This window comes from Syngnathus acus, unplaced genomic scaffold, assembly GCF_901709675.1.
Source record: "Syngnathus acus unplaced genomic scaffold, fSynAcu1.2, whole genome shotgun sequence".
In the NCBI taxonomy this organism is placed as follows: domain Eukaryota; kingdom Metazoa; phylum Chordata; class Actinopteri; order Syngnathiformes; family Syngnathidae; genus Syngnathus; species Syngnathus acus.
This window is the reverse complement of record NW_023590223.1, coordinates 129,968-148,156: the sequence shown is the minus strand read 5'-3', so window position 1 is coordinate 148,156 and position 18,189 is coordinate 129,968. Positions and strand designations below refer to the sequence as shown.

At 44.5% G+C, this 18,189-nt stretch overlaps 2 non-coding genes across 2 annotated transcripts; both read left to right on the top strand.

The window, feature by feature from the left end:
- The first annotated feature begins 1,820 nt into the window (after positions 1-1,820).
- trnas-gcu lies at positions 1,821-1,902 on the top strand. The gene has a single exon. It is a non-coding gene; the product is annotated as a tRNA-Ser (tRNA).
- Positions 1,903-16,915: 15,013 nt separating this feature from the next.
- trnas-gcu lies at positions 16,916-16,997 on the top strand. The gene has a single exon. It is a non-coding gene; the product is annotated as a tRNA-Ser (tRNA).
- Positions 16,998-18,189: the final 1,192 nt, after the last annotated feature.

Below are 18,189 nucleotides of genomic sequence, written 5' to 3'. Positions count from 1 at the left end.
GAGGCTCTGCTGAACCCCTGAGACCGACTCACCGAACCCCTAGAGTTTGACCAAACCCAGGTTAAGAACCACTGGTTTAGAGGTTGTTATTTCTTCAAAAGGAGGATCTACTAAATATTGATGTCATTTTTCTGTTGGGGTTTCCAAATGTATGCACCTGCCTACTTTTGTTTAAATAATGATTGCACACTGTCTGCAAATCCTATATAGTTCGTGACTGGGTGGAAACAGCTTCGTTACATTCCGATTGGTAGCAAATAGGGGTGTAAATCGCGGGTTTTGTCACGATACGATATCATATCGATACAAAGAACCACGATACGATATTTGCCGATATCTTAAAGCCTGCTGTGATTCATTCATGATACATCACGATATAGTGCTCCACGATCGATATATATATATATATTTTTTTTAAATAAAAAATATAGAACAATATCCTGATTTATAACAATTCATACGCAAAATCAACAAGGTACTGCAAACTCTTTATTTAGGAAATTACAAGAGTATTGTAGTATACAAAGTGCTTATTTTAACACTGAACTTTATCAAATTCCTATATTTTTTTTCATATAAGTAAAGAAAAATGAATATTCTTTCTTTTTTTGTAATACCATTAACTTTAAAGTGCATTACTGAACTATTTATTTACAATAATTTTAATTGTCCGTTGAGCCATCTTTTCTTTGGAATCCAAAGTGCTTCCAAACGAATGACTTGAAGCCCAAAGGGGAGCGAATTTCCTCGTCTTCTTGGACACTAGCCATAGCACCAGCCCAGGAGCCGCGTAGTTGTCGGCTCCCCTTTCACGTGCCTGCTCTGCTCACAACACAACACACCGCGTGCTGCTCCCGGAAAGAGGAAGCAAGCGACAATGAACTGGATTTCAAAATAAAGTCGCGTCTAATGTCCGAGGTCAAACACGGCGATATAAATCGATGTTTACGTTTAGCATCGATGCCAATAAATCGTAGAGCATTATATCGATTAATCGATGTGTATCGATGAATCGTTACACCCCTAGTAGCAAATATGACATTAATGACATTATGATTAATGAATTCTGATTACTATCATAGCCGGTTTGGACGTGTCCTTTCAGGGTCATAATTGTGTGTCTACCGCTGCCTCGTGGCAGCCAGGCCTAAAAAAAGATGGGAACGCCTGAGGGAGTTTTGCCAAGATGAATTAGGAAGAACTTTATGAAATAAAGTTGATGTTAAAACATAGGTGGATGTAATGTCTGGAAGCTTGTGTTCAACAGAAGGCTGTTTGGTAACAGTGAACAACGGACAAATTCAGCAAGGTAATTTAATTACGCCATGACCCAGATTCGTTCCGGGGATGCTACGGCCACAACGCTATACGATCATGCAATAGCATACAAGAAATTTAGGGTCTTTTCTTTAGGATCTTCAGCCGAGATACCCAGGCAGACCATGAAAGAATGTTGTTAAAATGTTGGTGGAACTATCCAACTGCGCAGATCTGATGATCCCAAAGATTTGGGGTGAGACAACATTGAAAAAACGTTTTTCTTTGTTGACAGTGTCACTTCTTTTGTGGCTTAGCTCTTCTTCGTTTCACATCTAAAGTATCGTATCAGTTTACCTTGTAGCTTATACTACACCGTACATATCATGTCGCCCATACAACTCATGCATGAGATGCGATGGCTGAGATATTTAGGCGATGGGTTGCTACTCCATTGTGCTCTCCACTCATAATTTCATCACATCCTCGTCGGATTTTCATTATCTTCACAAAGTAGCTTGGCACAACGTACATAACGTGAATTGTCATCACCAGATGAACAAGACGAGGTGGCCGAGAGGTTAAGGCGATGGATTGCTAATCCATTGTGCTCTGCACGCATGGGTTCAAATCCCATCCTCGTCGAAAGTTGATGTTAAATTGTTGTACAGTGGGGCCTTGGTTTTTGAACCTCCCGGTTCTCAAACAAATCATTATTTGAACAAAACATTCGAGAATTTTTTGCTTCGGATGTCGAACGAAATTCGATTGGCGAACATCGCGAGCCAACTGACTCCGTTCGTTTCCATTACATTCTCGTTACTCTGAGGATTGCAACAACTCTAATCATGCCTCCAAAGGAAGCAAGTGGGAGCAGTAAAGCCATCCTAAAACACAAAGACGCTCCTAAAGCAATGCAACAGTGAGCGCCCGGCGCGCTGCGGTTGCGCGATCGGACCAAATTAAGCTCTCTGCGCACTGAGGTCCACCCACTTAAATTTTGGAAAGTACATCAGGACTTTAAAAATATTTTCTAAGTTTTAGCGACCGCTCTGTCACAATAATGCGACCAGCATCGGCGAAGCACTGCAGTTGCGGGATCGGACAAAAATGCGCAAATGAAAAAATACTTTAAAAAGGCGGGTTTTTCTTTGCTTGGAACGGATTAATTTCTTTCCATGATTCGGAATTTGAACGATTCACTTCAACAGCCTTCTGCAACGGATTGTGGTCGAAAACCGAGGCTCCACTGTATCTGTAATCTGGTTTGTATTTGACTCAATATAGTAATATTTATACTCTTTGGCAGCTCGGTGGTACACTGGTTAGAATGTCCGCTTCACAGTTAAGAAAGTGCGGGTTTGATTCCATCAACGACTGTTGTGTGTTGTTGATGATGTCCGTTGTTTGGTCAGGAAAACAAAGATGTGGGGTAACGGTTGGTTCTTTATTGGCAAGATCTTGGGTTGTTTAATGGCGGTCAGTACGCATGGCACTTCAGCAGATGTAACAACACCCCCCATCTCCAGATCAGAAGGTTTTATACTGTCCGGAAAAGGCGGGAAAGCGTCACCTGACCATTTGGTATCTATGTGTATTGGAGAGTCACTGCCCTGTGTGTGCGTGTGTGTGTGTGTGTGTGTGTGTGCGTGTGTGTGTGTGTATATGTGCGTGTGTGTGTGTATGTTGTTGTAAGGCGGACGTAGTTAAGAGCGCCATGAGAACGTTGAAGGGGCAAGTGTGGGCGTGGATTGTATATATAAAACCCGCGCCCTATGACGCGGTGCGCCCTATGTGTGTTAAACACAGTCATGGAACACATAACGGAGACTGCGCCTTTTATTACGGTGCGCGTTTTAATTGTGAAAATACGGTAACTCGTCAGCGCTGGTTTACTGCAATTTGACGACAAACCGCAAAACTATTGGGCATAGAAAGCATCATTTATTGGCACGACTAAAGACTTAAATTTATCAGAAAGAGAGGAGTTAGACCTACTAACAAGGTGGCTAGGTCCAAGATCTGCAGAACAGGTGAAAAGGGTTCATGGAGTAGCCGCTGGAGGCGTAAAGATGATTTGGGAACGGGTTGAAGAGTGTCACCGTTCCTCAGAAGCAATTGAGGACACACTGCTAAACAAGATAGAGGAGTTTCCAAGGCTAACAAACAAAGATACGAGCCAGCTAAGAGACCCGGGAGACATCTTGTAGGAGCTATTGTGGGAGCTAAGTCAGATGATTGATTGATTGATTGATTGATTGATTGATTGATTGATTGATTGATTGAAACTTTATAGATCCCCGGGGGTGGGGAAATTCAGGCCCCAGCAGTATACATACTGAAAAGGGAGCAACAGCAATGTCTAAATATTTCATATTAATTTTATATTAATTTATGAAAACATAGTTGCTCCATCAGAGCACAGACACGGCACACACAGCTTGGTAACTTTTCCATTACACATAAGGCAGAGCTTATTAACGTCATGACATATTGATACAAAACATTCAGTAGACAACAAGACATTCTTATGAGGATATGTTTTTCCTTCTTTTCCCCTCCCTTTTCTTCCCTTCCGTATTCCTGCTTGCGGAGAATATAAAACCTTCTGATCTGGAGTCTGACGTGGTTGTTCTCCTCTGCTGAATTGCACTTGTACTGACTGCCGTGAATCAACCCAAGATCTTGCAAATAAAGAACCAACTATTACTCCACATCTTTGTTTTCTTTGCTCAACGACGGACATCTTGAACAAAACGCAACATAACCCTGCCTGATAGTAGTGTGTTTGAATTGTTGATTAGCGGTTGGTGCTAAAGCCTCATTGCTAGCAAGAGAACTGGTCTTGCAAAAAAGGATTCACTCGCTGAGTCCAAATTCACAGGCTGCATCCTTAGAAAGTTTTTTTATTTTTTTATTGCCAATTATAGGGCTGCATGACGTGACTCCCGGTGCGACGCGAACGCACATCACGTGACACACGAATTCAGCCTTGAAACTGGCATTCGTTAAATGGCGACGGATGCTGAGCGGAGACTACACACGTATATTTTAAAGTCATTTCCCATATTACTCTTTCAAATATCTATTCAGAAACTCTGAACATATAAGGACATATTGATTGAGAGAAAACAGGGGGGGGGGCTGAGAGTGGACAGGTTTGGTGAACCCCCGACATCTGGTCAAGGGGGTGTTTTATGATGTTGGGGGAAACAGAACAACTTGATTGCTTCCTCTGCAGCTGGTTAACCAGTGCAGAGGTCTTAGCACTTTGTTTACGATGTTGTGGGAACAAACAGAATATTTTTTCCCCCTCAGCAACTGGTTAATCAATATAGTCTCCATTCCAACACAATCATACAATCAAGACTGTTGGGTCCACAACATTTATCTGAACAGAATCTCACAGAGGCGGGATATGTCTTCGATGGCCAGCGACTTCTGCAGAAGGGCGACCCAGACACACAGCGAGTGTGGCTGAGATCCGCGCCTTCCCTCAGTTTGGTCGTGCCTTTTATTGAGGAACAAACAATGGGGCAAGTGTACATGAATGCATAGCTTCTTTAGACAGGAAGGACATTCCACAGCACAACAGGATACTATCTCGGACAGAAGCGGTATGGTCAGCTCATGACTTTATCTAGGAGAAAGACGTAGTCTTAACGCCTATGGGACGGATACGCCTGTGGCGTTCTCATGACCTCCACTTAAATAGGACCTTTGTCTGCTTCAGCTATCGCACGACAACCTCATGTCCTGTTTAAGAGAAATAGAAATGGGGCTTATTGTATAGCGCGGCTCGTGACTCCAAACATGCGCTCCTTAGCCAGCCATCTGCTTCCAAGTCAACATCACGAGGTCAAAATGTCACATCCTGTAGAAGACTTGCACACGAGTAGATACATAGAATCCAATGATGAAAAGTATATTTTTCCCAACATTCCCCCCTGTTTAACATTGGAATTCATAGGAAACCAAAACATCAGCTAATAACTACATATGTGTATAAATGAGTATATGCCTACACAATTTAGTATGGCAACAACAAAAAGTATGAACGTTTACATTCCAGAGTGCATCAGAACTACAGCTCTCCATTCGGCTTTGGCCATGTTCGTCATAATGGAATGTATTTTGTTTTGGATCATCAAAAAGAAAAAACAAACAGGCAGGCGATTTACGCAAGGTGGTCCCACTCATCTTGTTCACGATGGACCAACATGATATTCTGGACAGCAAATGCTGATGTCAACATTTTAGTCATCATGTGACGAATACAAGGTATGATGCATGATGTAAAAATACAGAGAAATAACAGTATGGCAACTAAAAGAACTGCGACTTTCAAGAGAAGTTGCCTCCAATTGCCGTAAAACAGCCACCAAAAGGGATGGACATCCTTGGCCGGAGTTTCATCCTGGGACATAGCCCTACGGAGGTTCCGAAGTCCTTGTAGAGCATACTCGAGGTGGGTGTCATTTTCTCCTGGGATGTAGGTACAACAGGAGGTACCAACTATTTCACACACACCTCCTTTTTCGGCAGTCAGGAGGTCCAAAACCATTCGGGACTGTAGTGCCATTAGTCTCAGAGCTTGCAGTTCCGTCTGGTAACCTGTAAGGGGCCCTTTTGTCCTGTGCTCCAAAGCTTGTATTCATCTGGTACGTCTGAGCCCCAGACACTGTCGTAGGGACGGAAGGTGGGGGCAACAGCTGCACGTCTCTTTCGCTGATGATGTTCCTGAAAATGTGTCAGACTGAGGAACACAGTGTGATCTGACACATATACGGGGGCACATGTGCCATCCCATTGTCCTGGAAGGACTGCGTAGCCTCGGCGACCACAAAGCCACCATCCCCCTTCGATGATAGAGTGGGGATTTTCGCCTCCTGCTAGGATTTGTCGGATTGCTACTGTGGTATTCATCAAGGTCTCGCTGGAAGGTTCTAGAAGTGCGGTGGTGATGCAGCGTTTTGTATCTCCCACCTTTATTCCATCAACACGTCTTCGTCGGAAGCACAGGGGATGTGAGATGGTTTCACTCACTTCGAGAGTCACTGGTGCGGGTGTGACGACAGAACTTCTTGACACTATTGTGAATGGCCTTGAGATGTTGTAACAGGGATGGGCGGCTAGTTGTGCCTCATTACTTTCCGACCGTCTGAGTCCTTTGAGGGGATTAAACCCAAAAGCCCTTAGTATTGCGAAACACCATCCATTTTACTCTGGCATGGGTCGGGCATGTAGGACGGGCTGTTGACTTGATCGTGGCATTATGGAACATACATAACATTCAGTTTGATTGTATGTTTTAGCCAACATTGACACATACTGGTACCACATGTTGTCTGCATGTGGTATATCTGGGTTTATCTTTATATACTTTGTCAACAGTTCGGTCGTCATTCTCTTGATTCGAGCGGAAGTTCCACTTTCCCCTTGGGGACCCTGGACACTCCATGTCATTGGCAAGCATGCTACAGCCACAGCACAGACAAGCACTCCTCTGAGTGCCATTTTCCGTTCAGTTCCACAGAGCCACCTGAACCCCTAGGGAGCTAAATGGTCAGGGTTCTTAGTTCTTCACCGGTTTGAGACTGATGCCAAACTATAATTGGCACCCCCTTTGCAGCCGGATACTTCGCCCTGACCGGGGCCTAGGAGCCAGCACTCTCTGCAGCTTACAGTGGCTGAGATGTATCCAGCTGGGTCTTTCTGCACAGCTGTGGGTGTGGCGAGTAGGACTTGGAATGGTCCCTCCCACCGGGGTGAAGACCACGTCTTTCGTTTGATTACTTTGATGAAGACCCAGTCACCTGGTTTTGCTGAGCCATCCTGTGGAGATAAAGGAGTGGAGGGCAGTAAACTTGCATTTGACACATTTTTCGTTTGCATGGTTTTGATCATGTAGTCAGCTAGAGTTAGCTCTTCTGTGTCTTTGTCTTGATCATGTGAGATCAGAGGGAGCCTGTATGCTCTGCCATGAATGATCTCATAAGGGGTTAAACCCTTGCCACAGGGCATAATCCTCATATAGAGTTTTACAAAATCTAGACATTCGGGCCATGGTCTTCCTGTTTCTGCCATGCATTTGGTTAATGACCGAATTGACAAAATGTGGTCCGTTGTCACTGTAAATGGTCTCTGGGATGCCATAACTGGGAATGATGGTCTTGCAGATAGCCTTTGCTATTCATAGCATCTGCATTCTTTGCTGGGATTATTTCTGTCCACCTTGAAAAGGCATCGATTAGGACTAATCAGTATTTGTACAGTCCACACCTGTTTGGTTCTATGAAGTCCATATGCGACATTTGGAACGGATATGTTGGTTCTGGGGATTTTCCTCTTTTTGGTCTTACATTCCCTTGTGCATTATTTTTTATACAGACTTCACACGTTCTACAAAAAAGTTTTGAGTACAAATTGAAACCATACGTTGTAAAGTGTTGTGATATTAGCTCCTGCATCCCCCCCTGTCGACACATGAGTACTTCCTTGTGTCGAAATTGCAGCTGCTCTAAAAAGGGATTTAGGGAGAACAAGCTTATTATTTACAACGTATATGTCTTTGTCTGTCAGATGTGCACCTTTAGCAATCCACATTTTCTGTTCTTGTTTAGGGGCTAAATGTTGCATATCATGCAAGATCTGTATATTTATTAGTTCTTCCCTTTCTGACGGCAATCTCAGAAATAGGTCTGAGGTTCTGTATTTGCCTATAGCAGCTTCCTTTGCTGTTTTATCTGCTAAGGCATTGCCTATTGATACAAAATCTTTCCTCCGTGTGTGTGCCTCACATTTGCAAATTGCAAGCTTTGTGGGCAACATTACTGCCTGGAGGAGCTGGATTAGAAGTTGTGCATGTGTTATTTGCTTTCCTGTCGAAGTTATCATTCCACGCCTTTCCCATTGTTTTGCAAAGTAAAAAACTGTTGAAAATGCATACTGGCTGTCTGTGTATACAATTAGGTCTTGTCCATCTGCTAGAGTACACGCTCTGGTCAGTGCAATGATTTGTGACAATAACAGAGCTGTATAAGACAAATGTCTGGCTGGAGACAGCATGTTCATTTTACTTTGAAGTAACAACACATCAACAGCATGTGGTACCAACAGGTCTGTGGGATGGAACAAGTTAACCTCTGCTGACGATTCTACTGCCATTGCAGCAGCACATATAACGAACACATTTTCCACTTTGTTCTCAACAGGTGTTAACCCTTCTGAAGTGGGGGTGAGTTTCATATAGAGGTTCTTTTAGGTTCCCGTGTGGATCATGTTTCACACAAACAGGACATGCTTTTTTTTAAAAAAAAAAAATTTCACTAAAGAATCTAAACCGAAGGTAACTAATAACTCATCCCCCCCTGTTGTCACATAAGTGACACAATTGGGGTTGCCTTAAGAAGTCATTTTGGCAAAACAGTTTTGTTACTGACGTGGTCAATAACACCTTATCCATTATCGCACCCTTTGTTGTTTGAACTAATGCCACTCTCAATTTTGTCAATGCTTCTACTTTTGGTGTCCACGCGAATGTATCTTCGACTGCTAACGGCTGTCCATGAGCCACTCCTGTCAGTGGCTTAGCAATGTCAGCATAACGTGGAGCCCAAGCTCTGCAGCAATCACAGAAAAAAAAACACAAGTTGTTCTTTGTGACAGGTCGTGGTGTGTCTAATATAGCCTGTTTCCTGCCTCATTGCACTGCTCTCCCTTTCGCTGAGAGTAAACCAAGATAGTTTACTTCTGGTTTTACCCATCGTAACTTCTGTTACTTGACTTAATTTCCTCTCTGGCCTAAATGCTGCATGAGGAGAAAGGAATCTCATCCCCACGCTTCCTTTGTTTCAAAAGCAATTATCATCAATGTAGACCAAAACTTGACTTTTAGATGAAAGCGTAAAACCAGCCATTCAATTCATGATAATCAGTCAACCACTGTGAAATAAGCCCTATTTTCTTTTCTTAGCATTAGATTTGCTCAAGATCACTCTTTCTTCAAAGTTGCTCTGCTAATTTTCCCATAGCATTCTCCAACAACGTCAACCATTCAACCTGTATCTTGTCAGTTATTCATTCCTGCTCATTTGCATCTCTTTCTCTTTCACACACACACACGCACGCACACACACACACACACACACACACACACACACACACACACACACACACACACACACACACACAGCCTCCATTATACACTGGTCTCACTCTCCTCAAGCTCTCTTCAAGCTGTTCACACAGTCATACATTATTTTCAATTCACATTCCTCATTTGAATTTGCCCCATCTCAAGGTTCTTGATAAAACAACCCACTCATTCCAATTTTGACATATTCCAAAAATTCACATTTACATTGTCCCAGTTTGAAATTCACATCATTCAGCCCATTCAAATCACACCGGGGAAAGTTTTCAACATTCCCGAAATCGCTAAATTAAAAAATTATGTTTTCACGTTAACTTATTAATCCTTTGTATGGCATGCTCAAACTTGGCCAATAAAAGATTGATTAAATTTTCTGCAAAATTTCACAAAATTCATTTTTTCACCTCTAATTTCTACATTTTTCCAACTGATTCAATTCTGCTCCAACATCATTCTGTTGCATCCTCTAAGTATTTATTAATCTTTTACGCCTTCACACGCAATTTCTCCAGAAATTGCATTTTCTAGTTTCAAAATCATTTTGCCTTTTTGTGTCGTGGTGCAAATCGAATAGACCGCAGTCTAGTAAATTTCCTTGCACACTATTTTAGCCAATTTCATAATTTTAACACATAGACACACATAAACACACAGAAAACACAAGGACAAGACAAGGGCCCACAATAAAGACGCAATAGACAAACAACATCAACAAACAGCGCTGCGCAAACGTCTTCATCTATTTGATGTTTTGGTTTTACTATTTTTATTTATTTTTTCACATTAGTGGCCTTATCTTTCAATAAGGTTGACACCTGTATCATTCGCATACATCAGCATCGTTTATACTTTGGGGAAACTTAACAGCCTTCGTCATGCTTCTTGTTTGTACAGGAGTTCTAATTGACTGACCATGACATATTTTGCTATTATATGGGGGAGTTTACAGATCTTTTAAATTTAGATGCATGTTTTGCATAGGAGCAGAAAGAGCTTTTTGCCTCAGGCTCCTCTGCTTAACAGTGCGCCCGCGCACTGTGGCTTCATTGTCTGACAAACATACTTGCGGCCTCATTGCTCTTAATGACACTTGCCTCAAGTTTGGTAACTTATTTAACATATATACTTCTCATCTCCTTATACATTGTCAGTAACACTTTGACGGCCCCCCATTTTAATGAATTTAGTCCAACTGTCAAATCCTAGGGATTTCTAAAGCTGGAATGTTTCTTTAGTGGGATAACAACTTTCTGTGGTAATTCCTGCTTCGACCAGTTTCCTGGTGAGGAATTCTTGCCTGTGCTTCCACAGAAATTCGTTATTTCTTCCCACTATATTACATGCAGCACATACGTGCTACCATTCACACACACATTCACACCGCGGAATTTTCTTAACACAACGAGGTGTATTTACGTCTACAAGTTCCATCTGTAGACCGAATTCCTATCACTTGGAATTCACAACAAGGACTCCGCCGCCCTTACCCGGGTACCCTTTTTTCCGGGGACTAAAATACCCCAACCACGCAGCCAACGAAGAGGTCTCACCGAATCTCTGAAAGATTTCTCTTGAAGATTCCGTCAATCGTCGCCGCCGAGAGGTGCTGAACTGGACTTCGCCGGCCTGGTGGATGAACATCGCTCCCCAGGGCTTTCCTTCAGGGTCCTGGGACCTCTGCCGTGCACGGATTCGACGTCCTCAACACTCCTCGGATCAGCGAGCAGATTTCCAGGAATCCCGGACGAGCCCCCAAAAATGTTGGGTCCACAACATTTATCTGAACAGAATCTCACAGAGGCGGGATATGTCTTCGATGGCCAGCGACTTCTGCAGAAGGGCGACCCAGACACACAGCGAGTGTGGCTGAGATCCGCGCCTTCCCTCAGTTTGGTCGTGCCTTTTATTGAGGAACAAACAATGGGGCAAGTGTACATGAATGCATAGCTTCTTTAGACAGGAAGGACATTCCACAGCACAACAGGATACTATCTCGGACAGAAGCGGTATGGTCAGCTCATGACTTTATCTAGGAGAAAGACGTAGTCTTAACGCCTATGGGACGGATACGCCTGTGGCGTTCTCATGACCTCCACTTAAATAGGACCTTTGTCTGCTTCAGCTATCGCACGACAACCTCATGTCCTGTTTAAGAGAAATAGAAATGGGGCTTATTGTATAGCGCGGCTCGTGACTCCAAACATGCGCTCCTTAGCCAGCCATCTGCTTCCAAGTCAACATCACGAGGTCAAAATGTCACATCCTGTAGAAGACTTGCACACGAGTAGATACATAGAATCCAATGATAAAAAGTATATTTTTCCCAACAAAGACAATTTGTCAACCCTAACAATCTTGGGCCAGGAACTGAGCAGGAAAAGGGTTTCTCACCTGTGTGTGTTCTTGTGTTTATTTTTAAGTGACTGTTCTGAGAGATTCTTTGACCACAAACTGAGCAGGAAAAAGGTTTCTCACCTGTGTGTGTTCTTGCATGTGTTTTTAAATGTCGCTTCTGAGAGAATCTTTGGCCACATCTTTTTTGATGAAAAGACACACCTTGTCCTTTTGCTCGTTAGGCATGACTGTTGTCACATTCAAACTTGTACATAAAGGAGAATCAAAATCAGGACTCGACCCTGCTTTCCAAGACCAGCGCTTCAACCAGCTATGAGGTTCGAGAACACTAACTGGTTCTCAAACTTGGCCCAGCTATCTTGCTTTGCTTGCTCGCAAAATAGTAGCATGGTAGATGGCGGCGCCCCAGTTGGCCGCGGCCGCAACGGGTCTCAACAATCGACGAGGATTTTCACAAAATATGTCGCCTAGGACACTACAAACAACACAAAGTTTAGTTTATCCATCCAGTAGATTAGTGTATGATCGCCAGCGCCTGCTGGAGGTACGGTCATCAAGTGTTTTCGGACTCGTAGCCACAACTACCCTAGTCTGTTTGCGTAGCCTCGGAGTGCTTAGGGCGCTAGCCCCAGAAGCTCACGACGCAGCGGGCTCGCCGGGCAGCACACGCCGGAGGAGGAGTAAGCGTAGGCGGTGTGACCGGCGGCGAAAGCGCGGCTGTCGAGGTGGGCTAACGGCTAAGCTTAGAGCTAACCCCTACAAACCGCCGCTTCCATCCATCTTCCTCTCCAACGTCCGCTCACTGGATAATAAAATGGACCATCTAAAACTGGAACTCTCTTCAAAGAGGGAAGTTAGAAACTGCTGCGCTCTCATCCTGACGGAGACATGGCTGAACTCATCAATGCCGGACAACGCCGTTAGCCTGGAGGGGCTCGCTACATTCCGCGCCGACAGAAACAGCGAGCTAAGCGGTAAATCCCGAGGTGGGCTTTGTGTCTACATCAACAACAACTGGTGCAAAAATGCTAGATCTGTCGCCAGCTTCTGCTCTTCGGACATCGAGCTTTTGACTGTTAACTGCAGACCCTTCTACCTGCCCAGAGAGTTTACTGTTGTTAGCATCACGGCTGTGTACGTGCCTCCTAGCGCTAACACTAAAGAGGCCATGAGGGTTCTCTATCGGACAATCAGTGAGCTGCAATCCACGCACACAGAGGGGGTTTTCATCATTGCTGGGGACTTCAACCAGGCTAGCATGAAGACTATTCTCCCTCATTTTTACCAACACGTGGATTTTCCAACTCGGGGAGAGAACACTCTGGACTTGGTTTACACCAATATAAAGGATGCATTCAGAGCAGCCCCCCGCCCCCACCTCGGCTCTTCAGACCACCTATCTGTTATGCTAATCCCTGCATACAGGCCCCTGCTGATCAGAGCAAAACCCACAGTGAAGCAGGTGAGGGTGTGGTCTGAGGGGGCCATGGAGGCACTCCAGGACTGCTTTGAGTGCTCTGACTGGGACATGTTCAAATCAGCAGCAACATATGACAATCAGATCGACATTGATGAGTACGCCATGACTGTGTCAGCCTACATCAACAAATGCTCCGAGGACGTCAGCACCACTAAGAACATCATCACCCGAGCCAACCAACGACCCTGGATGACTGAGGATGTACGTCATACGCTACGAGCACGGAACTCAGCCTTCAAGTCTGGCGACAAGGAGGCACTGAGGACAGCGAGAGCCAACTTGAACCGTGCCATCAGGCTAGCGAAGCGAAGCCACAGTCGGAAAATTCAGGATTTTTTCCACGACGCCAATAACACCAGGAGTATGTGGCAAGGCATACGGGCGATCACGGACTACAACTTACCCTCCCCCCCGGTGGGTGAGGTTGATACTGACTTCCTAAATGGTCTAAATAACTTCTTTGGGCGTTTTGAGGCACTAAACAGCACTCCTGCAGTTAAAACTGTTCCCCACCAGGAAGAGGAGGCCCTCTGCCTTGACTCAGCCGATGTGTGGAAGACTCTGAGAAGAGTCAACCCACGTAAGGCCCCAGGCCCCGACAACATACCTGGGCGGGTGTTCAAGGAATGTGCAGGCCAGCTGGCTGGTGTCATCACAGACATTTTTAACATCTCGCTGGACCAAGCCAAAGTGCCAGTGTGCTTCAAGGCTGCCTCCATCATTCCGGTGCCGAAGAAACCTCAAATCACCTCATGGAATGACTACAGACCTGTGGCACTGACTCCCATCATGATGAAGTGCTTCGAAAGGCTGCTCAAAGATCACATCGTCTCCAGACTCCCCCCAACATTCGATCCGTTCCAGTTTGCCTACCGGCAGAACCGCTCTACTGAGGATGCCATCTCCTCCGTTCTTCACCTGAGCCTGGCTCACCTGGAGGAGAGGAACACCCACGTGCGGTTGCTGTTCCTGGACTTCAGCTCAGCGTTTAACACCATCATTCCACAACATCTGGTGGAAAAACTGGAACACCTGGGCTTCAGCACCCCCCTTCGGAACTGGCTGCTAGACTTCCTCACCAACAGACCTCAGTCAGTCCGGGTCGGACAGAACACCTCAGATGTCATCACCCTCAGCACAGGCTCCCCTCAGGGCTGCGTCCTGAGCCCCCTGCTGTTCACCCTGATGACACACGACTGCGCCCCCAGGTTCACCACCAATCACATCGTGAAGTTTGCAGACGACACAACGGTGGTGGGCCTCATCAGGGACAACAACGACCTGGACTACAGAGAGGAGGTGGAGCAGTTGGTGGGCTGGTGCAGAGAAAATAGCCTGATCCTGAATGTGGAGAAGACGAAGGAGATCATCGTCGACTTCAGGAAGAACCAGCCTCACCACGCTCCACTGATCATCAACAGCTCAGCTGTGGAGGTGGTCAGCAGCACTAAATTCCTGGGAGTCCACATCACAGACGACCTCACCTGGACTGTGAACACCACAACACTGGTCAAGAGGGCACAGAAGCGCTTGTACTTCCTGCGGAGGATGAGGAGAGCCCACCTGCCCCCACCCATCATGAGGACGTTCTACCGAAGCACCATAGAGAGCATTCTGACAAGCTGTCTCTCGGTGTGGTGTGGAGGTTGCAGCGCCTCCGATTGGAAGAACCTGAGGAGAGTGGTGAGGACAGCAGAGAGGATCATCGGGGCTCCTCTTCCCTCCATTCAGGACTTGTCATCCCAGCGCTGCGTGTCCCGAGCCCGTAATATTATCAGGGACCCATCACACCCCCACCATGGACTGTTCTCCCTGCTGTCCTCTGGGAAGAGGTTTCGCACCATCCGCTGCAGGTCCACCAGGTTCTGCAATAGTTTTTTCCCTGCTGTCGTCAGACTGTTGAACATTCAAACGTAGCATTCCTCTGCACACTTGTAAATACTGCTTTTGTCTCCTGCACTGTTAACATACTTTATCACTGCTGCACTTTGTACTTTATAATTATCTTATTTCATATTTTTATATAGAATGTCACTTTTTTTTAACCAGCCGAAATACCACTACATTGTTGAAAGCCGTATGCAACGAAATTTCGTTTTGTACACACCTAGTGTTGACAAAATGACAATAAAGTTCTGTCTAAGTCTAAGTCTAAGTCTAAATGTGCTTATTGATTTGTGACACATCCTAATTTCGCAATATTGTACATGAATAGTTTATAGTTTATTAGTAACAGCCGTAGATCAGACCTTGTAGCACAGTAGTTAGGCTACTGGTTTAGTAAACAAGGGGGAGTTCAATTCTCACTGAGCCCTGATAATATACTTAATTGCTGTGCAAGCTGAATTTATAATAGTTGAGGGTGTAATTACACGTATCTTGTCCATGGTACTGGTGACCAGCAGTTGTGTGATGAGTTGTTGTTGTCTTTGGGGACATGAAGGGAAATTTTATAGTTTCTCATGGCACACAAATGTGCCCACACTGGTTGAAATTCACTGGCCTAGAGTCCTGGTTAGACTACATTTTCAAGAGTTTCTTTTGGTTCATCTTCTAAAAGGTTGACACAGTTTTGCCAAGCAAGGCCGCGTAGCTTAGTGATAAGAGCACTAGAATTGTAAATCAGAGGGTGTGAGTTAAATTCCCACTAGGGTCTGACAGACAGCTACATATGCGAACCTTGCTTGTTTGTTTGTTTTATATTTGTTTGTTTGTTTATTTTCACATACAAAAACAATTTAAAATGTACATAGATTAAATAAATGTGATGGAGAATGTCTAAAAAACCCTCCAGGGGCTTGCGAAGTGGCATTCTCCAGATATATGAATACATTTAAGATAAAATTTCAATGGATAGAGAAATATGCATCCTAATACATGTCATACGGATGAAAAAAAAAATTATAACAGGGATAAGGCATACAACATACAACAATAAGGAAAAACACACCAAAACTATAACTAAAGAGAAGAATGAATGGATCCGGGTTCATTTAGCATACCATATGGAAAGTATTTAGTGTCTAAGAGAAGTGATTTCAGAGCCCTCTTAAATTGGTCCCATAAAAATAGTGGCAGCGAATTGTAAATCTTTGACCCTCTGTAGTCTATGTTAAACTGAGTTTGGGCTGTACGGGCTATTGGTGGTCTGAGTTCATTTGAGCTGCGTGTGGGGTAATTATGGACCTGAGAATTATGTCTAAATAAGTTATGAAAAAATAGGGGAAGGGTTCTCCTCAATGAGCCTTGAACAAAGAGACCAATTTGAAGATGATTGACTTGAAAAACAGTGAGGACACCTAGCCGAGTAAAAAGAGGCTGACATGAATGTTTCGGATGTACACAACATATTACTCTTAGAGCTCGTTTCTGCAGACGATATATAGGCTCAAGTTTGGCACTTCTTTTGTGGCTTAGCTCTTCTTCGTTTCACATCTAAAGTATCGTATCAGTTTACCTTGTAGTTTATACTACACCGTAAATGCCATATCATGTCGCCCATACAACTCATGCATGAGATGCGATGGCTGAGATATTTAGGCGATGGGTTGCTACTCCATTGTGCTCTCCACTCATAATTTCATCACATCCTCGTCGTATTTTCATTATCTTCACAAAGTATCTTGGCACAACGTACATAACGTGATATGTCATCGCCAGATGAACAAGACGAGGTGGCCGAGAGGTTAAGGCGATCGATTGCTAGTCCATTGTGCTCTGCACGCATGGGTTCAAATCCCATCCTCGTCGAAAGTTAATGTTAAATTGTTGTACAGTGGAGCCCGGTTCTCAAACAAATCATTATTTGAACAAAAATTCGAGAATTTTTTGCTTCGGATGTCGAACGAAATTCGATTGTCGAACCTCGCGAGCCAACTGACTCCGTTCGTTATTACATTCTCGTTACTCTGAGGATTGCAACAACTCTAATCATGCCTCCAAAGGAAGCAAGTGGGAGCAGTAAAGCCATCCTAAAACACAAAGACGCTCCTAAAGCAATGCAACAGTGAGCGCCCGGCGCGCTGCGGTTGCGCGATCGGACCAAATTAAGCTCTCTGCGCACTGAGGTCCACTTAAATTTTGGAAAGTACATCAGGACTTTAAAAATATTTTCTAAATTTTAGCGACCGCTCTGTCACAATAATGCGACCAGCATCGGCGAAGCACTGCAGTTGCGCGATCGGACAAAAATGCGCAAGTGAAAAAATACTTTAAAAAGGCGGGGGTTTTTTTTTGCTTGGAACGGATTAATTTCTTTCCATTGTTTGTAATGGGAAAATATGATTCGCAATTTGAACGATTCACGTCAACAACCTTCTGGAACGGATTGTGGTCGAAAACCGAGGCTCCACTGTATCTGTAATCTGGTTTGTATTTGACTCAATATAGTAATATTTATACTCTTTGGCAGCTCGGTGATACACTGGTTAGAATGTCCGCTTCACAGTTAAGAAAGTGCGGGTTTGATTCCATCAACGACTGTTGTGTGTTGTCGATGATGTCCGTTGTTTGGTCAGGAAAACTAAGATGTGGGGTAACGGTTGGTTCTTTATTGGCAAGATCTTGGGTTGTTTAATGGCGGTCAGTACGCATGGCACTTCAGCAGATGTAACAACACCCCCCATCTCCAGATCAGAAGGTTCTATACTGTCCGGAAAAGGCGGGAAAGCGTCACCTGACCATTTGGTATCTATGTGTATTGGAGAGTCACTGCCCTGTGTGTGCGTGTGTGTGTGTGTGTGTGTGTGTGTGTGTGTGTGTGCGTGTGTGTGTGTGGGTGTGTATGTGTGCGTGTGTGTGTGTGTGTGTATATGTTGTTGTAAGGCGGACGTAGTTAAGAGCGCCATGAGAACGTTAAAGGGGCAAGTGTGGGCGTGGATTGTATATATAAAACCCGCGCCCTATGACGCGGTGCGCCCTATGTGTGTTAAACACAGTCATG